This window comes from Mixophyes fleayi, chromosome 2 (genome assembly GCF_038048845.1).
Source record: "Mixophyes fleayi isolate aMixFle1 chromosome 2, aMixFle1.hap1, whole genome shotgun sequence".
NCBI classification, from domain to species: domain Eukaryota; kingdom Metazoa; phylum Chordata; class Amphibia; order Anura; family Limnodynastidae; genus Mixophyes; species Mixophyes fleayi.
The window spans coordinates 187,423,793-187,447,271 of NC_134403.1; positions in this window are offsets into that span (position 1 = coordinate 187,423,793).

Here is a 23,479-nt window from a genome sequence, read left to right on the forward strand (position 1 = left end):
CATTCTCCCTCTTTTGTCATTACTCCACTAACAGTGTCAGACATTGTGCTAGATGATTGCAGGAGTTAGAATAGATTATTGTTACAACACTGATGGTGGCGTCTTAGGGGTAGTCTGTACCCCCAAAAAATCAAAATAATCCAGTATCTTTAAATAATATAGTCTTTATAGTTACAATTTTCGGCATGTTACAGGGCATATTTTACAAAGTTTTCAGCATGGATCACAAGTTACAATGAAGTACCACACACTAAGTACAAATCTATATAGGATGTAACATCTTATCTCCAACCATATACAATACGATATACAAATATTTAAGTTGTTACCTTTTAGGGAACAAATTCTCTGCAATTTATATAATCTGTACATTAACATGTATAAAATGCCATCTAGTGGTATCAAAATACATTGCAACTTTAATTTATCTAAAATGCATTCCCTCTAGCTAACACTTTTTAAAGTTCAGTAAATTGTGATAAGCTTTTACCTAAATAATCTGAGGTTATATATGTAAATGCCATCACAGAATCTCTCTTTAACAAGTGCTGATTGACTGCTTGTTACACAAATACTAAATCCTTTACAACACCTCTTCACCAAAAAATTCAATTAAACAACAATTTAAGCACTATAAGGACTGTAACTATGAACACTTTTATTATAGTATTAGCTACAAATAAATCTTCAAAATTAACACTTCCCCATTCTCTAATGTTTTCATAAGTAGGAATACTATTACCCCTACCAAAAAATAAGTGGCCATTATGTTCACATTATTTATCCATGCAACAATAATAAGTATAAAACAAAAACATAATTTTTTCTCTACGTTTTCATAGTTCTTGGAAGCACACATCTTCTATCTGTCTAGGGGGTAAATTTATCAAGCTGGGAGTTTCCAGCGGGTTTGAAAACTTGAGATGTTACCTAGAGTAACCAATCAGATTCTAGCTATCATTTTGTAGAATGTACTAAATAAATGTTCGCTAGAATCTCCTTAGTTGCTATAGCAAACATCTTCACTTTTCAAACCTGCCGGAAACTCACAGCTTGATAGATTTACCCCTAGATCTCTCCCAGATGATGGTCCAGCCTTTCTGACTCCTCCTAAAGAGATGACACATCTTCTACTGATGATCTAAGATAGTAACATAGTTGATGAGGTTGAAAAAAGACACCAGTCCATCAAGTTCAACCTATTTTGGATTTCCTGCGATCCCTCACTTATATTTTAAATTGATCCAGAGTAAGCAACCGCCAATCTGTTTCAATTGTGAAAATCCCCCCAGACCCAATATTGCAGTCCTATTTTTACCCTATATCCACTACTATCCTTCATTTTAATTAAAGTTCATATCCCTGGATACACTTTATCGCAAAGAAATTGTCTAACCCTTTCTTAAACATATCTATTGAATCTGCCATCACAACCTTTCCTGGCAGTAAATTCCATATCTTGACTGCTCTTACTGTAAAGAACCCCTTCCTTTGCTGGTTGTGAAATTTCCTCTCCTCTAACCTTAGAGGGTGACCACGTGTCCTGAGTATAGTCCTTGGGGTAAAAAGTTCCCATGAAAGTTCTCTGTATTGACTCTTAATGTATTTGTACATAGTAATCATATCTCCTCTTAGACACCTCTTTTCTAAAGTAAACATGCCTAAACTGACTAACCTTTCCTCATAACTTAATGACTCCATAACCTTTATAAATTTTGTTGCCCTTCTCTGAACCCTTTCTAGTTACAAATGATCTTTTTATAGAGTGGTGCCCAGAACTGTACTGCATATTCAAGATGAGGTCTTACCAACAATTTATACAGTGGCAAAATTACACTGTCTTCCCTTGCATCTATACCCCTTTTTATGCATACCAATACTTTATTTGCCCTTGCAGCTGCTGCTTGATATTGAGCACTTTTGCTAAATCTACTGTCTACGAGCACTCCCAAATCCTTTTTCCATTATAGATTCTCCTAAATAATTCCATTTAATTTATAGATTGTGTTCTTGTTTTTAAACCCTAAATGCATAATCTTACATTTATCTATGTTAAACCTCATATTCCATTTGGCCGCCCAATCCTTCAGTTTATTTAAGTCCCTCTGTAGAGAAGCTACATTTTGCTCTGATTTTATTACTTTATAGAGTTTAGTGTGTAATGTGCGTATTGTCGCTAACCAATAACGATTGTCGAACCTCGATTTGTGTTTCCAACGCACAAAGATTTATTCGCAATAAGTGGAAACAATATGCTCAAGCGATGTAATAGTAAATACAGCCGTTACTTATCGCAGGCGCTCTGGATCCAGTGCAGTCATTCAATCCTGAAGTCTGGGGACAAGAAGTCTGCACTCTGGATCACAAGCTGCTGCTTATATACACAATCAAGTACAGTAATACAATGAAGATGGTATGGCTTGCATCTATTGGTCCGGGTCTCAGGAATGTCCAAGGGGTCGTCAATCATTGGCTGGTTCATCCTAAGGAATCCAAAGGAGGGGGTCATCTCTGCAGGGGGTATGCTCTGCTCTTCCCGCCAGAATTCCTTAGTCTTAAGTAGTTCATAATTCCCTATCATTCATAACTTGCGTATGCACTCTGCGATTCCCTCGCAGAGCGCACCAAACAGTAGGATATGTAACAAGGTTCATTATGATACCACTCATGATGTTATTCCTTTAACCCGTTCTGTGTATTTCCCTAATATGCATGTAACTCTGATATAACATATAAATACTACTATATTTCGACATAACTGACTATGTGTTGCAACTACCAATAATGTGTACTATTTTATAAGTATGCGTGTTAGTGCGAATGTATGGTAAAAGACCAATTACTGTTGCTGCCACGTGTAGTGGATGCGTACGCCCTTTCACGCCGTAGCGTGCCCTTGTACGTCAAAGCGTACCGTACGCATCTTTTCAGACAAAGACAACCAAGTTTGCTAGACTTTAATTGAAATGACTTTATCCAATTTGCTGACTTCGACAGTTCCACCCTTTGATAGTGTAATAAACTATCACCCAATCACCGTTTCAAGTTCAGGATTATACAATACTTCTTCACGGACCATGATCTCGGTATCTGGTACCACCCTTTCAGTCTCTTTCTCAGTGTTACTCTTATGAGACCGTTTTCCACACTTCAACACAGTAGGAACACATTTGACAACTAAACCAATTGCTAAGATGACACCCAGTATAAGGAGAAGGAGCTTACCTACACTCGCAATCATTTCCTGTACCCACTCCCCCAGACCGGAGAACCATTTTGCTGGGTTCAACCATGAGAACCAACCCGCCACCTTTTCCCCGACCTCATATAACGAAGAATTATGGCTCTTTCGAAATTCCCATTTCAGCTGCAAAATTTCATTCATCTTCCGGTCTATAACCTCTTTAGGGTCTTCCGTATTAATAGTAATGTACGTGCAACATTTGACACCGAACTGGGTGGCCAGTGTCACACAGTACCCACCAGTAATAGAGGTGAGATAATTTAGTACCAGTCTATGTTGCACCAACTCCTTCTTGTACGCTTGTAGCTCCCTTCCAGTATACCTGAAAGTGTCATCATACATCTCGGTGATATTATCTATTAATTTAGCTAGGTCTTGGATATACTTAAAGTTTAATGTTCCCCGAGCGGTCCTGGTGAGATCTAGAGCAACCATAACTTGGAAACCAGCAGTTTCACTAATCAATTTTGTAGCTATGGGTTCCTCACCAGGAATCATATTTCTCTTGCCACGGTGTTCATACTGTGTGTGTATGTATGGTGGTGATGTAGTCTTGTGAATATCAACCATTTCTTCATGAGTAATAGTCATGATTTCAGGAACCAGTTTAGCTAGGAAACACAAGCCCTTGGAACTCGGAGTCACCCAGGAATAAGCTTTCCTTCCACAAACAAAATACACATCATCAGGGAGAACATAAGGAACAGTATGCCCATGAATTATATCACACAGAGTTTTGATAAAACTACCCATGCCTAGTGTCTCCATCTGCTCTAGACACGTGTCGGCATTAATGATATTTTCACATTTATCTGTAGAGACTTTTCCAATAGATACCTTCTTATGTTTGGTTATACGCCCTAACTTGTGACTTACATCAGCATTCCTGCCTAGTAGTGACCTTGTGAGTCTCTCTCTAAAATGAGTGTGACGAGCCATTGTCTGATCTGATAGGTCAGCCTCCCAATTCTCCAGGCGCTTTGCATGAGATATGTTCATGCACAGCAAAGATCTGCCTATGGAGTATTGTCGAAGCGTCAGACTAGGGGACCTAGTGTTATTGTACCTCCCTTCTATGGGCCTCCCACCCCTTAATTCGAGTACTTCGGATATGTTTAGAGGGAATGGCACTAGTCCTATGTTATGCTGCCCTTGAGGCACGTGAGAGCACACCCAACACTCAGTTTGGTTTAGCACCTTACCCACCAGGGAGTGATAATCCTCCAAAGGATGCCCGCCTATATTCAGAGTACTGGGGGACTGGCATCGTTGGATGCATCTCTCGTCAACTAGGGAGTTGCAGAACTTGCAGATACAATACTCATCAGACAATAGCCCCTCACACTGCCTCCGAGTTCCTGAGCTAGCAGACCTTTTCATAACCCCTGGACCAAGTTTGATAATGGGCTGCTCAGGATATCCTATTAACTTTTCTTCGGCCTCTATTTCATCCGTATCACTCCCAGAACTCTCCTCCGTCCTCCATCCTCCTTCACAAAAATAGAATGTCCTAGAAAAAGTAAAAACAAGGAAAATCCTGGAACAAAAGAAAAACAAAAACCGCCACTCCATCGCTGGAAAGATAGTTCTGAGGTAACGTCTCTGGTTCAGGTGTCTCAACTGCAGGCTTTAGGTCTCCCGGAACAGGCTCACAAGTGACAGCTCTTTGTCGTCAGTCTGAGTCTTGTCTTGCACTTTCTCCGGATTATGGACTCTCCTGCAGTGGGTGGAATGGACCCAAGTGTCTCTCTCTGCAACCTTCAGTGATGTAGTACTGGTCAGCAGCACTTGGTACGGGCCTTCCCAACGGTCTGTTAAACAACCTGAACGTAAGAAATTGCGGATCATAACATAGTCTCCAGGTTCAACATCATGACAGTTCGTCTCTGGCATACCAGGTGACAGCATTTTTAGTTTTTGTTGTTGTTGTTTCAGCTGTCTACTCATTCTTATAAGATATTGTACAGTTACTTCATTATTACACTTTAAGTCGTCTTGTGGACTCACGATCAAATGAGGTTGTCGTCCGAACAGTATCTCAAAGGGGGACAGATTAAGAGGAGGTCTAGGAGTGGTTCGAATGCTGTGGAGGACCAACGGCAAAGCCTCAGGCCATGCCAACCCAGTTTCAGCCATTATCTTACCTAGTTTGTTCTTTATAGTACCATTTGCTCTCTCCACCTTACCACTGGCTTGTGGTCGGTAAGGGGTGTGAAGTCTGCTACTGATTCCCATGAGTTTACACATATTTTGGAAGACATCACCAGTAAAATGGGTACCCCTATCACTTTCAATGATTCTAGGGATACCGAACCTACACACAAAGTCTTGTACGATTTTCTTTGCAGTGAACACAGCAGTATTAGTGGCTGCCGGATATGCTTCTACCCAACCGGAAAACACATCAATACACACTAACACATACTTCAGATTCCTGCACGGTGGTAGTTGGATATAGTCAATTTGTATTACCTGAAAAGGTCCGTCTGTAGGAGGGATGTGGGATGGCTCAGTTGGAATAGTTTTCCCAACATTTTTCCTCAAACAAGTAAGACATGACATTGCTTTCTTACCAGCTTGAGAGGAAAATCCGGGAGCACACCAGTATGCTCTCACCAGTTTGCACATACCTTCTTTACCCAGGTGAGTCAGGCCGTGTGCTGCTTCAGCCAGGCTTGGATAGTATGTTCGGGGAGCTACAGGCTTACCTTGTCCATCCCTCCAGAGTCCTGAGGACTCTTGACCACATCCCTTCGCCTTCCAGACCGCCTTCTCCTGCAGGGAACACAAATCTTGCATTTCAATTAATTTCTGCGTGTCTAATGTCTGAAAAACCATCATAGTCTCGGTCGATACAGTCATAGGTTGCCCTGCTGCCCATTTAGCAGCTTCGTCTGCCCTGTTGTTGCCCAATGACACTGGGTCTTCTTCAAAGGTATGGGCTTTGCACTTTATGACGGCTACTGTTCTGGGTAACTGTATCGCTGTCAGAAGTCCTTTTATGTGTTGTGAGTGTGCCACTGGTGTACCTGCTGCTGTCGTAAAGTTTCTAAGACGCCAAAGGGCCCCAAAATCATGCACTACCCCGAAGGCGTACCTAGAGTCAGTATATATGTTGGCTGATTTACCCTCTGCCAATTCACACGCTCTCCTTAGTGCTACTAGTTCCGCCACCTGGGCTGAGTGAGGTGGACCAAGGGGTTCAGCTTCTACCACATCCTGATCGTCTACAACAGCGTAACCAGTACATAGCTCTCCTGTCTCTGTCTGTCTATGGCAACTTCCGTCTGTATAAAACGTAAAATCTACATTTTCTAAGGGGGTGTCACATATGTCGGGCCTTGCAGTAAAGGTCTGATTCAGGTGTTCCATACAGTCATGCGTGTCAGTATTCTTGCCTAACTCATCATCAACCAGGGTCTCCTCACCTCCCACCCTTTGTGTCTCTTGAGACACATACGGAAGGTATGTAGCTGGATTTAGGGTGCTACATCGTTTGATGGTGATGTTTGAGGGTGCCATCAGGGCTAGTTCCCACTTTGTGAATCTAGCTGAAGAAACATGTCTGGTTTGGGCTGAATTTAACAGAGCTGATAGAGCATGGGGTGTATAGATGGTTGAATTATGTCCTAATACTACATCCTCGCTCTTACTTACTAGAAGGGCCGTTGCTGCTACACTTCTGAGACATGTTGGGAGTGACCTTGCCACATTGTCTAATTGTGCACTGTAGTATGCTACCGGTCTGCTAGCGTCACCATGTTTCTGTGTGAGGACACCTGCTGCACAGCCATCAGCTTCTGTACAAAATAGCTCAAAAGGCTTTTCATAATCAGGTATTCCCAATGCAGGTGCTTTTGTCAGACTATCTTTAAGATTAAAGAACGCTTGCTCCGACTCTTCTGTGTGTACGACACGTTCTGGTTTTGAGGAAGAGACTAGCTCCTGCAATGGTAATGCCAGAATAGAAAAACCTGGGATCCAGGACCTACAGTATCCACACATCCCCAAGAAAGTACGAATCTGCTTCTGGCTCTGCGGCAGGGTCATGTGTTGTATGGCCTCAATTCTGTCGGTTGTCAGGTGTCTTAGCCCCTTAGTGAGGCAGTGTCCTAAGTATTTGACCTTAGTCTGACATGGCTGTAATTTATCCTTTGCCACCTTGTGCCCTGTTTGTGAAAGATGAAGCAACAACAATTTAGTATCATGTAAACATGACATAAAAGAATCAGAACACAACAACAAATCGTCCACATATTGAATTAGAACAGACCCATTGTGGGGTTGAAAGGATTGCAAACAGTCATGTAAGGCTTGGGAGAAAATACTGGGGCTGTCAATGAACCCCTGGGGTAGTCTGGTCCATGTGTATTGCACTCCCCTGTAGGAGAATGCAAAAAGGTATTGGCAGTCAGGGTGAAGAGGGACTGAAAAGAAAGCAGAACATAGATCAATGACAGTAAAATGACTGGCAGACGGTGGAATCTGCATGAGGATGACAGCTGGATTCGGCACTACGGGGAATTGGCTCTCAACAACTTTGTTAATTCCCCTTAAGTCCTGGACTAATCTATAGCCCCTCCCCCCACTCTTCTTCACAGGGAAAATGGGACTATTTGCTGTACTGGCTGTACGAATTAAAATCCCTTGTTGTAACAGCCTCTCAATAACAGGATATACCCCTAGTTCCACCTCCGGTTTTAATGGATACTGTGGGATTTTTGGAGCTATCCTACCACTTTTTAGATTGACCATGACAGGGGCTACGTTTGCCATCAGTCCAGTGTCCTGTCCATCTCTGGTCCATAGGGAACCTGGTATTTCCAGCAACATCCCCTTTACTTGAGATGGACTTTGTTCTATAACAGGAGAGTGTAACATTAACCTTGGAGGGGTGTCCAATATGTCCTGTACCTCATGTGCAACCCTCTCGGGTGTATCTAGGAACACACCATCTGAAGTACAGTATATGACACATCCCATTTTACATAACAAGTCTCTCCCTAGCAAGTTAGTAGGAGCCGCTGCAGCCAAGAGAAACGAATGCTTAGTATGCAGAGGCCCGATAGTAACTTCGGCGGGTTTAGTTAGAGAATAATGTAACACTTTTCCCGTCACCCCCATAGCTGGAATAGTTTTGCTGGTCACCTGTAGATTGAAAGGAGAGGTTATCACAGATCGGGCCGCCCCTGTATCTACAAGAAAAGTTTGTTTCCTGCCAGCTATGTCAACTATCATTGTTGGTTCTTCACTCTGACTCTCAGTTAACCTCACTGGCTGTAGACTACAGGTATGACCTGACCCCTAGCGCTGACTAGTGATTTCCCGCGCAGCATTTGCTGCCGTAATATGCGCGGGTAGATGTGAGTCTTCTAGTCTATGTGAATCCTTTCTTGGAGGATATCTATGTGACCCACCCTTATGTGTATTGAGTCTTTCTTTATTACAATCTCTAACGTAATGTCCTTCCTCGTTACAGTTGAAACACCTGATCACTTTAGGTTTCCTGTTATATGGTTTGTATGCTGGTGGTCGTGTATGCACCCCTTCTAGAGCCTGTATACTTACCGTCATTAACCTATCACTTTTCTCTTCCCTTTTTTTAAAAAGGTTCTTGTCATGCTCCACAGCAGACTCCCTAAGGGAGTCTACCGTGACGCCTCTCCAATTAGGTAATGTGGTTTGTACTCTCGTCTTTAAATTTTCCCTAAGGCCATCCATCAGTACCCCTACAGCTACCTCTCTGTGATGTGGGTCCTCACTTATGTTGGATATCCCAGTAAATCGTGCAATCGCTGTTATAGCTCTAGCAAAGTAATCTGAGGCAGTTTCACTATCTTTTTGTTTGATGGTGAAAATCTTACTCCAATTTACTACTACTGGAAAACAGATGGCTAAGTGTTTGACAATTTGTTCTATATTCCGTTGGTTAATCTCATCAGTCAGGGTGTCATCTTCCTCCAACAAACAATCTCCAATAAATTTTTGTATGTTAGTATTGGGAGGAAGACACGCCCTCAACACTACCCGCCAATCCTTACTGGTTGGTTCATGAGCATTCCCTAAGTCTTTAACAAATTTTTGACATTTAGCTAACTCTTTTCTAGGATCTGGGAATTCAGTCATAATGGAACGTAATTCTGATCTAGTCCAGGGACAATGCATTGTAACATTTCTTAAAGGAACTACACCATCCTTATCCGGTTTCCCATTGGGAACTGATATTGTGCGGACCGGGAACACACCCTCTGGTACACTAACTTCAGGGGACGCTACAGGATTTACAGGCCCTAGATTTAGAACACTTTCACTCCTAGTGATCACGCTACTCTCACCTATCTCAGCCATTTTCTCATACTTGCGCTGAGCCTCTAGTACATTAACAGCATGGGCAATGGCCGAAATCACAGTGGGTTCATCTTCGTTTTCAGATACACTTGATTGAAACTGATTTAAAACAGGGTACAACTTAGTAATTTTTCTATTTTCAGTTTTAACAACGGCTGTACTTACCCCTCCCGCCACATAAGGTGGCGGGGGCGCGCTTGCGCTGAGTTCGCCACGCTTCTCAATGGTTACATCCGCCTTGCGCGCGCTTTTCGCCACGCCTATTTCCGGTTTGTATTCGCTGCTCTGCCACGTGTTACCTTCCATTTGCCACAATTTTAAACAATCATTATGTCTATTTCTCTTTTTCGTTGACTTGATCAACCATATTTAATCTTTTACAGTATTCAGTACCTCTGCATTAAAACTCCCTATTGTTGGGAAAGGCCTATCACAAGCTTTGGTCATCCCGACCCACGTGTCACAATACACAGTTGCATATGCACCATACTTCTTACACATGAGAAACCTCGCTGAACCAATAGGGCCTTCCTTAGGCAGTACACTGACCATCTCTAGCGTATGCTTAGCACCCATGTTGAACAATATACCTTCTACCCGGAACACAGACACACCGCAATGCTCTGTTCCTTCCGGCCAAATGTGAAATACAGACACACCGCAATGCTCTGTTCTTTCCACCTAATAATTTCAACTCTGTTGCTATACTCACCGCTAGAGATCTATAATCCTCGGTGAACGTATTTCCTTTAGCCGCGTTCACTCGCTTTTCTCGCCCCTGGCGAGGATCCCTAATACAGAAATATCACTGTGGGCCCCAAGGGCTATCAGCTCCTCGATACCCTGGCTAAACCACAAAATCTGCTGAGTTTATTATCGCTGGGAGCGCAAAGTCGATACAATCAACTTGCCTTTCCAGTATAATTCCTCCTAGCTGCTTCACCAATTCGCACTAACGGTGCGACCGGATCGCACTGCCTACCAATACTAATTATTAGCAAACCTTGCGATCTATTGGTAGCGCTTTGCGAAAACCCAGTTTTCGCATTCGGTATACCTGCCCTGTATACCGTCCTTCAGTTGGGCAATCCGCCTCGTCAGACAGCAACTGAGCACCTCAACAATAAAACAGTGTATCTACGTTACAACATCACACACTATACACCTTTTCTGCGCAGAAAATCAAAAGTTCCCAACAATAGTAATAATGTCTCAGAGGCTTTCACAAGTAATTATACTATGCATGTATAATAACTATCAACACGATTGTTTAACCACGTGGCAAGTTTACCGGAAGTTCGCGTACGCACAGCAGGAAGTACACATACGCTAAACAATGCAATACAGTTAAAACGCACAATGACAGAAAAAAGAAACAGTTTTCTCTTTTGTCCCTAGGTTCTAGTTAGCGTGCCCTAGATAATGCAAAACGGACATTCGGTTTCGCAACACAGAGTAAAATTCAGGTTTTGAACACCATGCGTTCTTACCCGTTTATGACGCGTCTCCACCCTTTGTTGAGGAACCGAAATCCGTTGGTCTTGCGTATCATCGGCAACGAAACCTCCAAAGCTCACGAGCCCCCAAATTGTAATGTGCGTATTGTCGCTAACCAATAACGATTGTCGAACCTCGATTTGTGTTTCCAACGCACAAAGATTTATTCGCAATAAGTGGAAACAATATGCTCAAGCGATGTAATAGTAAATACAGCCGTTACTTATCGCAGGCGCTCTGGATCCAGTGCAGTCATTCAATCCTGAAGTCTGGGGACAAGAAGTCTGCACTCTGGATCACAAGCTGCTGCTTATATACACAATCAAGTACAGTAATACAATGAAGATGGTATGGCTTGCATCTATTGGTCCGGGTCTCAGGAATGTCCAAGGGGTCGTCAATCATTGGCTGGTTCATCCTAAGGAATCCAAAGGAGGGGGTCATCTCTGCAGGGGGTATGCTCTGCTCTTCCCGCCAGAATTCCTTAGTCTTAAGTAGTTCATAATTCCCTATCATTCATAACTTGCGTATGCACTCTGCGATTCCCTCGCAGAGCGCACCAAACAGTAGGATATGTAACAAGGTTCATTATGATACCACTCATGATGTTATTCCTTTAACCCGTTCTGTGTATTTCCCTAATATGCATGTAACTCTGATATAACATATAAATACTACTATATTTCGACATAACTGACTATGTGTTGCAACTACCAATAATGTGTACTATTTTATAAGTATGCGTGTTAGTGCGAATGTATGGTAAAAGACCAATTACTGTTGCTGCCACGTGTAGTGGATGCGTACGCCCTTTCACGCCGTAGCGTGCCCTTGTACGTCAAAGCGTACCGTACGCATCTTTTCAGACAAAGACAACCAAGTTTGCTAGACTTTAATTGAAATGACTTTATCCAATTTGCTGACTTCGACAAGTGTTATCTGCATAATCTAGCACAGTCCAATGTCTCTTAATAATTACTCAAAAAAAGATGATTAGTAAGAGAACCCTAATACTCTGGAATGCATTTCTTATTGAATTGTTCAATGGCAGTTAGCAAGCAGTTTCATAGGATGCCCCCAACCCATTCTGCAAGAACAAATAGCAGTATACATTCTCCTCAAGCAAAACACATTTTAATCAGTTTACTAATCAATATGTACAGTTTTGAAACTGATGTCTTTTTTTACACTCATTGTTAATAACGATATAGTACTACCTATAGTCTATAAAATAATAAATTAACTCTCTCAATTATTCAATTATTCCATATAATTTCCGTCCTAATGTTTTTAAGTATACACTTTATACACTCTACCAAGGATCATCAGCAACTAGTACGTGCTGAAGGAAAGATTGGCTCTTTATTTTTATATTTTTTGAGAACAGATAAGGCCTACATTATGAATTTCAACACAATTTTTGCTCAAATTTACAGTCTACCTGTTAAAATAATACACCTTCATGTGACCCATAGACCCATAATTAAACTCAACTATAATTTTATATTATTTCAATGACATCAGAGCATGTTTCTATTTCTTGTCTCAACCTTAATTTACCTATGATTAAAATAAACCACATCAACATATATGAAATTAAGAACATAATGGGCCCGAGAAGGGCGACAAAATTGATAAAGGGTATGGAGTCATTAAGTTATGAGGAAAGGTTAGCCAGTTTAGGCATGTTTACTTTAGAATAGAGGCGTCTAAGGGGAGATATGATTACTATGTACAAATACATTAGGGGTCAATACAGTGAGCTTTCATGGGAACTTTTTACCCCAAGGACCATACACAGGACACGTGGTCATCCCCTAAGGTTAGAGGAGAGGAAATTTCACAACCAGCAAAGGAAGGGGTTCTTTACAGTAAGGGCAGTCAAGATATGGAATTCATTGCCAGGGAAGGTTGTGATGGCAGATTCAATAGATATGTTTAAGAAAGGGTTAGACAAATTTTTTGCGGAAAGGTGTATCCAGGGATACGACCGTTAATTTAAAATGAAGGATAGTAGTGGATATAGGGTAAAAATAGGACTGCAATATTGAGTCTGGGGGGATTTTTACAATTGAAACAGATTGGTGGTTGCTTACTCTGGATTAATTTCAAATATAAGTGCAGGATCGCAGGAGATCCAAAATAGGTTGAACTTGATGGACTGGTGTCTTTTTTCAACCTCATCAACTATGTTACTATGTTATTAAGGCACACACAACGAATGTTTTGTGAGTTTTTTAAAAAACCCACATAAATCGGGCATACGCACGTCCGTATTCAGCAAGGAGCGGATGTAAAGATACGTATGTTAATGAATACGGGTCTAGGTACACTCTGCTCTAACAGACAATACACTGTAGGATGCTTCCAATACATATGTGGAGTATAAAGTCACAAAGGAGTGCACAGAAGAAGAACAATTTCAATTATTCTAATCTGTTAATAATATAGGGCCTGATTTATTGAGGAACTTAGGCAAGAAATTGAGTAAGTTTTCTGGACAAAACCATGTTACAATGCAAGGGGTGTAAAATAGTTTATTATTTTGTACATAAGTTAAATACTGGCTGTTCTTTTCATGTAGCACACAAATACTTGATAGCTTTTTGTACACTGAAATTTAAAGTTGATATTTGTGTGCTACATGAAAAAACATCTGGTATTTAACTGATATGCAAAATAATAAACTAATTTGCACCCCTTGCATTGCAACATGGTTTTGTCTCAATTTCTTGCCTAAGTTTCTTAATGAATCAGGCCCATAATCATTAATGACAAAACATTTTTAAAAAAAGGATGTTATTAATGTCTACTATACATAAAATGCATTTTTACAGTTGCTCTTGATTGCAAACACATGTTCTACCTTGCAAACGCTACCGACATCCCTAGTAATCGGCACCAGAGCTGCAGCTGTTGCAAGTGATACGACTGAAAAACATGTAGTTTTGAGATGTCGAAAGCTTGAATTGGATGCTGCTGCATACGCTCTAGCTTGGCACGTCCTTACTGTACATTGACTACGAGCATACGCCCATTCCCCTCCCCATTCTGCCTAGAAAATTGTAGGCTGTAGTAAGGATCCTTTTCTCTCTAAGATGAATTGGACGCTGCTGCGTTCTCTGACGTATGGATCGTTTCTGGGCAGGCACAGAGCAATTTTTCAAAAAATGCGAGACATATCGCCATTTAAGCTCCTAAATGAATCACGCCAAATTTGTGCTCTAGGGGAATGTAGTACTAAGATGAGATATCCCCAGATCCTCTCACTGGCAGTACTGTAACTTTAATTGCCTTCTTACTGGATATCAGTAAAATCCAGTATAAGCTACCTGCTAATATCAGAATGTTCTGTATTTTAATATGAGTATTTGTAGTCTGTAAACTATTAGTTAATACCTAATAATGTACTTACTTGCTTAACAGTCTAGTGCTCACACAAAAATGCAGTAAGTAAGTAAGTTCGTTAATTGAACCTTGTCAATGCTCATTTCAAAACGACAATTAACTGTAATTGTTAGGAGCAGGATTCTCAGCTTATTGGTGGCTCATTCTGCAGGGAGTAACTGACATCTTATTCCTCCTGGCTGCAAACTGTTGCTAAGCAGCCATGACACAACTCTCTTCGACGCTAGGTGGTCATATGACCGTAATTCATTGGGGCTGGCTCCTGACTTTAGCTTTGTTGCTGGTGATATGCTAGTGATTCTGCACTATGTGTGTATGTATCTCTTGGCTCCTGACCCTTGGATTGTATCTCGAATACTATTGTCACAGCCCTCTAGTGGGAGATATGCGAGACAGGGTGGAGAGCCCAGAAGTTAGGGTCTGAAGAAAGGAAGAAGTCGGCACCTGCAGTATACAGCAGGTGAGAGGAGTGTAGACAACCAGATAAGTAGGATAGGGGGTCCTGAGTGCACTGCGGTGCAGTGGTCTGTAGCACTGAGGTCCTGAAAAGCTGGGAAGCCGTGGAGCAGGATCTGTGAGAAGTGCGATGGTCTGCAGGAGGATGCTGGGGTCCCGGTGAGTGGTAAGCTAAAGCAGAAACGCACAGGAGTGCAAGAAGCTGCAAAAAGGTATATAGCTGAGGTCCTGAGGAGCTAGGAAGCCCTTAAGCAGGATCAGTAGGAGGCGTGACGATCTGCAGAAAGACACTGGAGTCCAGGTAACAGAGGTAGTTGGTCAGGAATGCCCAGGAGATCAATGGTCTGCAGAGGTGGTGTAGCGTTAAGGTCCTGAAGAGCTGGGAAGCCCTGGAGCAAGATCTGTAGGAGGCGCAATGGTCTGCAGGTAAGCAATGGGAAGCCAGCAGGAGTCAGAGGAATGCGCATCCTAACAGGTAGGGTGACCTGAAGATCTGATAATTTTGGAGCTGAAGGAGGTGCTTTATATAGAGGAAGACAACAGGTAATCAGCCAGTGAATAGAATGGAGAGAAGTTATAAAAGCCGGGTCCGCATATGTGCAGAACTGCCAGCAAGATGGCGCTCATCAGCGGGGAGTGCAGTGCTGCATCAGAGCGTAAAGAGGTTGCAGAAGCTGACAGGTAGGAGTGCCTGACCCCGCACGACAGGATAGCGGGTCCAGTGATTGACACTGCCGCAGGACCACTTAACCTATCTTAGACTCCCTCCCACAATACAGAAACCCAGGACCAGAAAGCAAGCAGAGAAATTACCAACTCCGGCTCTTTGGTGTGCCAAGAGTCCACTTGTAATCCTTCTTGGGGTAACGTGCCTGCCTTCATTGGCTATTAGGGTGTCCTATGCTTCCACACTTCGGACAAGCAGCCTGCAGCTCTTGAGGTGGATTCTCTGTCTAAAACTTATGGGGTTCTCTGAATCAGCCCCCACTTCCAGCTCAAGTCTATCATCCCACCAGCTATCAGGTATCACTCGGGCTGCAACAATATTCTTAGACCTGCCCATACCCAAGAGGCGTACCCCGAGTCAAAGAGGACCCAGATCAGTCTGTTCCTCTGTTTCATATAATGGCTGACTTTAGCAGGGCTCAGTTCTCTACCTGCACAGCAGTAAATTTACATCTCTCATTTTAAGTAAATTTACACTGAAAGCTCCAGGAGAAGCAATACTGTTTTTTTCCCCCAGCCATTTTCAGAACTTTGTTGCCGCCTGCTTGCTGCTTGAATCAGCTTCAGAAAGAAGAGGCTATTGTCGCACTAGTTAGGCACACAAACTACACATCTCTTTACACATTTTATCGGTATCATGTTCCTAATCAGAAGTAAACAAAGGAAGAAAAAAGAACTGGATCTTAAAGGTGCACTGTGTAGTAATGGGTCTCTTAGTTGAAATGCACATGTACCAAGTAATTGGAATAAAGCATAACTTTTATTAATAAAAGATAAAAAGTTTGATTCTAAAAAGCAGCGAAATATAAATGTGAAAAAGTGAAAATAAAGTGTTTCAAAACTTGCCGTGCATGACTTATTCCTTACTTATATATAATAATAGAACACCTTGGGGTAAATGTATCAAGTTTGAGAAACCAATCAGATTCTAGCTATCATTTATTTAGTACATTCTACAAAATGATAGCTAGTATCTGATTGGTTGCTATAGGCAACATCTCCACTTTTCAAACCCGCAGGCAAACTCTCAGTTTGATACATTTACCCCCTTATCTTAAATGATCAGCTAAGGGAGGGTCAACCTCCAAATAAGCAATAATTTACATAAATATGTTGATATTCCAGTAATATTGTCCCATATCAATAATTACTGGAAAAAATATGTTGGTTAAATCGATTAAAATCCTTTTCTGATATCGTTTAAGCAACCAGTATAATATTACTGCTGCAGCTGAATGTCAGTCACACTGGTTAATTGTAGCCGTTTGGTTTCAGATCCAGCTGACATGACAAGTTGTCAGCTATTTCAATTGTAATAAAGCTACTATTGCTTAGTTGTTCTATCATAATACTGTTCGGAATAAGCAAATAGTATCCACAGGGTGCAATTAAATAATCAATTGTTGTTTATTTATTTATTTATTTATTTATTGTTACTTTGTATTGACTTTCTATAATGGTCTTCTACCTATCTCGGTTGGGGAGAAAGCCCCATACTTGAAGAGATGGGAACTGGATTTTGGGAGACCATGGACCATGATGAATGGTCTGAAATTTCGGAGGGAATTGCAAAGTTTTCCATTAATGTTTGTATCAAAGAGAATACTCATAAATTATTTGATCGATGGTACTATGACCTAACTAAGTTCTGCAACATCTTCCCAGATGCTTCGCATGTCTGCTGCAGAAATTGCAACAGCAGTCTAGGATCTTTCCTGCATATCTGGTGGAGTTTTACCAAAATCCAGATGTTCTGGAACAAAGTAATATCCCTTGCTTCTAACATCATCAACTTACCAAATACTCATGATCACAAATAAATACTACTCCCCTTGCAAATTCCTGATTTCCGCAAGCACTCACAAGCTGGTCAGGCACATAATAAGTGCAGCAAAATGTCAATTTGCAGCTTCATGGAAAAATCCTCATTTTCTTAAAATTATAATGATGCAAAAACCAGTTGTATCAAAACCACATGTATCATATGGAGCATATTGCAAGCTTTCTGAGAAACGTCTCGATATCCTTCTACAAAGTTTGGGCTCCTTGGAACACTTTTCATTAATTAGCCTTTGCTTAATTTGTAATCTAGGCTTGTGCTCACTATGACCCATGGCCCGGTCACTAAAACCTGTTAGCTAAACCACTCTGTTGTGGCAATACTCCGCTTAACACCTTTCTGCCCCCACCTCAACTAACGAAAAATCAACATTGTTATTTCATGTCTTTGTTTACAATCTCTGGTTTCCAGTTTAATTAATTAAATTGATTCTGTCATAGCATTCTTTGTTACAAAGTTATTGATCTTGTAAAGGTGCTATTTATTTATGTTATTGAATTACCATATTTTCATGTTTTCAATGCTCTTGAAAAACAGTCTTCTAAAGACTAAAAACAGTCTTTTACTTCATCCCCCAGGACCTTTTGAATCTCAAATTAACAAAACATCTTAAATTTGCTTCATAACATATTTTCCAATGCCTACACCCTAGCCTTCCTGCAAAATATAATCAGCCATCCTTACTTAAGCAAAAAACAGCAAAGAGGAGCTGGATTACACAATTGTATTACACAATTAAACAAATATCTAAATTCTAATGTTTTAATCAGTCTTTGAGGGCTAAACTTCCATAAGATTTTTTGCACAGGAGATAAAGTAACACAACTAATATTTAAAAAAAACCTGATATCCTGTACTGTATTGTGGAATCTTTGCAACACTTTAGGACATTCCCACATCTAACAAAACAGGTCTGCTTCTAAGGGTATCCTTTGAGATACCATTCACTTCTATTTGGTGCTGTTAACACAAATACAATTCTGTGGGGAGGTTGGCAATGAATGTACCTAGACATCCCCAACGTATGGAAAACCAAAACCTTAGATACATAAAAAAGCAGATTTCCTAAATGGATATATAATCATTTACAGTCAAGTGATTTACAAGACTGCTACTAAGAAACATGCCAAACAAATGTAGTGGATTATTATTGCCTGTGTAACTAAAATGATCAGTGGAAATATCTCACCTAGGTCTCCTCAAGACTTTTGTCACATACATCAATAAATTAAGAAACTGTATGGACAAAAATCCTACTCTAAGCTGATAGAATGCATAAAGTTTTGCTAGAAAAAAAGGAGACGATAAAACACTAAAGTTAAGTTAAACAAATAATTTAGAATAGCAGATTACCCTATGAGAGTTGAGCTGTCCAAGCACCCACAAAAGCCAAGCCAGTTTTTGTTAAAAAAACAAAAACCATTTAACAGTTTCATTTCATATCAATCATTTATTCAAATAAAAAATGTGTTTTCTGAAATTAGTAGAAAACCTTTCATAATTACTATCTTACTATTGGCAAACATTAGAATAATTTAAAATGTATTGACACAATTTATTTATTTATTTTATTTTAGAAAATGGATCTAAGAGACGCAGGTGTAGATGTATTAAACCTTCTGAAAAGGAAAAGTACTGGTGCTGCCAATAGCAACCAATATGAGGCTAGCTATCATTTATCTAATACATTCTAGAAAGTGATAACTAGGGGCCTGATTCATTAAGGATCTTAAATGAAGAGGATTCTTATTTCAGTCTGCTGGACAAAACCATGTTACAATGGAAGGGGTGCAAACTAGTATTCTGTTTTGCACATAAGTTAAATACTGACTGTTTTGTGTAGCACACAAATACTTGATAGCTTATTTGTACACTAAAATTTAAAGTTGATATTTGTGTGCTACATGAAAAAACAGACAGTATTTAACTTATGTGCAAAACAGAATACTAATTTGCACCCCTTGCATTGTAACATGGTTTTGTCCAGGAGACTGAAATAAGATACCTCTTCATTTAAGATTCTTAATGAATCAGGCCCTAGAATCTGATTGGCTGCTATGGGCAACACCTTCACTTTTCCTTTTTAGAAGATTTGATAAATCTACCCCGCAAGGTAATGTGACTTTGTAGCTGTATAGTTAACGTCAAGTAAATTTATAATACATGTGTCACGAGCCGCGGCGGTATTCACAGCCGCCGCGGCTCGCTTCTCATGCGCCCCAGCGTCCCGGCCGTCACCTTGACGACCGGGACATCATTTCCTCTTCCTGTCCGGCCGTCACCAGGGTAACGGCCAGACGCTAGTACACTAGCGCTGCGTCCCGGTGGTGCTGGTAGCCGGGCGCATGCGCATAGCAGGCAGCCTGTGGGCTGATTAGGCTTATTAACAGGCATTAGCCTGCAACTGTGTAGGTCAGGGGCAAGCCCTGATTGGCCCTGCTGGATACTAGTAAATTAGCCTGCAGGAGTGTGTTCAACTGCTGATTGGTCTGTGTCTGTATTTAAGGCAATGAGGTCTGCTGCCTCATTGCCGGTTATAGCTTCTGTGCTCCAGTCTGCTGACCTGCTTGTTCCAGTTCCTGTATCCTGTTACCTACGTTTTGACTACCCGTGTTTGACCCTTGGCTTTGTATTGGACTTCGCTTGTGTTTCCTGTGACCCTGATCCTTGGCTCGTTTACCCGTTCCGCTTCTCTGCCTGTGACCTCTGACCTCAGCTTGTTCATCGATACTGATACCTGCTGCTGGCCTTTTGACCTCTGCGTGGACCTGACTCTTCTTGCCTGGGTTCTCCCCAGCCGGTACACACTTCACGACCCTCTGTCAGTCTGCAGCCCAGTCTGTCCCCACCATCAGGGGCTCCAGTGAACACCTGACTGACAGAGTAGACTCCGGGTTGTGTTGTGCCGGCTGTAAGAGTTCCTAACATTATAACCGGCCCACTCACGGAGACAAGATTAGGATGGATGCAAGTGGATCCACACCGTCTCCGGCACAAACCCTAGCAGGCCATGTTGAGTCTTTGTATCAGATGATGCAGGGATTGGCTGAGCGTATGTCTGTTCAAGAAGAAGCCACAAAAGCTTCACAATCTCCTCCAGATCCCATCTGTGAGCTCAAAATGAATTTACCGGATCGGTTCTCCGGAAATAGAACCTTGTTTCGGAGCTTCAGGGAGAGTTGCAAGCTCTATTTTCGGATGAGACCCCGCTCCTCCGGTTCAGAGCAGCAACGAGTTGGGATTATTATTTCCCTTCTACAGGGTGACCCCCAGTCCTGGGTGTTTTCTTTGCCACAGACCAGTCCGGCCATGCAGTCCGTAGACTCCTTCTTTGAGGCATTGGGTTTACTGTATGATGACCCGGATCGAGTGGCCTCCGCGGAAGCTCATCTACGGTCCTTGAAACAAGGCCGACGGTCGGCAGAAAAATACTGCGCGGAATTCCGTAGATGGTCACCTGACAGTGGATGGAACGACCCTGCCTTACGTAGTCAGTTCCGTGTCGGCCTATCTGAACAGATTAAAGATTCGCTGGTGCAATACCCGTCTCCTAGCTCTCTGGAGGATCTGATGCACCTCTCCATTAAAATTGACAGGAGATATAAAGAGCGGAAAACTGAAAAGGAAACGTCATCACCTCCATCCGCCTTCGTTCCTATCTCCCAGGATGGTGAGAAACCAATGCAATTGGGCGCATACCGTCTTTCCTCTGAGGAAAGAGACAGGAGACGGTCACAAGGCTTATGTTTATATTGTGGCGCAAGAGGCCACTTCTCCCGTTCTTGCCCAAACAAGTCGGGAAACGAGCATGCCTAGGGAACGAGGGGAGAGTTCACTTAGGTCTACAAATTGTCTCCCCAAAAAATGCGGTATTGGTTCCTGCACAGCTCACGTTCAGTGTTTGTTCTGTGGGTCTGGCGGCCTTCATTGATAGTGGAGCTGCAGGTAACTTCTTGGACTTCGAGTTTGCCCGCTCTGCAGGAATTCCGCGGGTTAAACTCAAATCCGCCATCACGGTATGTGGCTTAGATGGTGCTCCATTGCCAGGCGGTAAGGTTACCTGGGAGACCCCGCTACTACAATTGAGGATTGGGGCTCTCCACTCCGAATCTATAGTCTTTCGTCTCATTGAATGCCCGTCAGTGCCTTTGATTCTAGGTCATCCTTGGCTATCCTGTCATAACCCTGTCATAGATTGGGCAAAAGGAGAGATTGTCCAGTGGAGCTCTCATTGTTCACAGTCCTGTTTGACAGTACCTCTACGTGTGGTTCGGTCCATTCCGGAGCAGCTTCCCTCCCAGTATCATGACTTCTGGGATGTCTTCTCTAAAAAGGCTGCTGATATTCTACCACCGCACCGGGAGTTCGACTGTGCCATCGAGTTAATTCCAGGTACTAAACTACCCAAGGGACGTTTGTATTCTCTCTCCGGTCCAGAGACCAAATCCATGCAGGAGTACATTGATGAAAATCTGGAGAAAGGCTTCATCAGGCCATCTAAGTCTCCAGTAGGGGCTGGGTGCTTCTTTGTGTCCAAGAAGGACGGTGGACTCAGACCATGTATCGATTATCGGGGACTGAATATGATTACGGTTAAAAACACCTATCCGCTTCCTCTCATCTCTGTACTCTTTGATCAATTAAGAGGAGCAACGGTCTTCACAAAAATCGACCTTCGTGGTGCTTATAACCTCATTGTCACGACTGATAGTGGGTGTATGACTGGTAGAAAGTACCTGCTGTTGTTGGCGCAACTCAGAGGAAGGCGCGGAGTCTAACGTGCCCCTGGTATTCACCAGGAACCCCCGCAAGGAAGTATGGACTCCGCTGCAGGGACACGCAGGTCGCGGTCCTTCCTAGAGTCCACAGCGAGATACAAGGGGTTGTCAGACAGGCCGGTTCAGTAACGTTCAGGTAGAGGAGGTACAAAGGGAAATCCAGAAGAATGGTGAGGCAAGCCGGGTCGGTAACGTTCAGGGAGTGCAGTACAAAGGCAGAATCCAGATAGGGGTGGTCAAACGGTCCGGGTCAAAAGGGTCACAAGCAGCACGAGGAAAGACAGGGACAAATACAGCAACTGGAACACACAAACGCTGGAGACAGGAAGACCTGATACTCTGGCACTGATTAGAGGGCAGGAAGAGGTTTAAATAGTGTGGAGGTCCAATCAGCATCAGCGCTGCAGCGCTGTCATACCTGCCGCCGGGAATCCTACATAGCGTCCCGTTGCCTAGCAACGGGGCGCGTCATACAGCAAGGGGTCAGGCAGGGGGAATCCGGAAGTGATGCGTCTGGTTGCATAGCAACCAGACGCGCGGTCAGGCAGTCAGGCGGCCGTGCGGACGGCGCCTGACAGTATACCCTCCTCTTCTTCCTCCTGTTTGAAGGAACTTTTTGAGAATTCTAGGAGCGTGAAGGTCCTGCTTGTCCACCCATGATCTCTCCTCTGGGCCAAATCCTTTCCAATGGACAAGAAATTGCTGTTTGCCACGAAGAATGCGAGAGGCCAAGATCCGATTGACTTCGAATTCAGTTCCAGAAGAGGTTTGTATTGGTGGGGGACGACAGGGAGGTCGATAGAATTTATTGAGTACCACTGGTCGTAGTAATGAGACATGAAAAGTATTATGACATCTCAGAGAAGGAGGAAGTTTCAATTTAAAGCATACAGGATTAATGACTTGCATGATGGTGTACGGGCCAATAAATCGAGGAGCCATCTTCATAGAAGGAACCTTTAGTCTTAGGTCCCGGGTGGATAGCCATACTTGGTCTCCCACCTTTAAGAGAGGAGTGGCCCTCCGATGACGATCTGCAAAGATTTTGTGATGCTGAGTAGCCTTGAGTAAAGCCATCTTAGTCTTAGCCCAAATGAGAGAAAACTCCCGATAAAGAGTATCTACGGCTGGAACCGGTGAAGAGGACACTGGAAAAGGATCCGGAAACACAGGATGACTTCC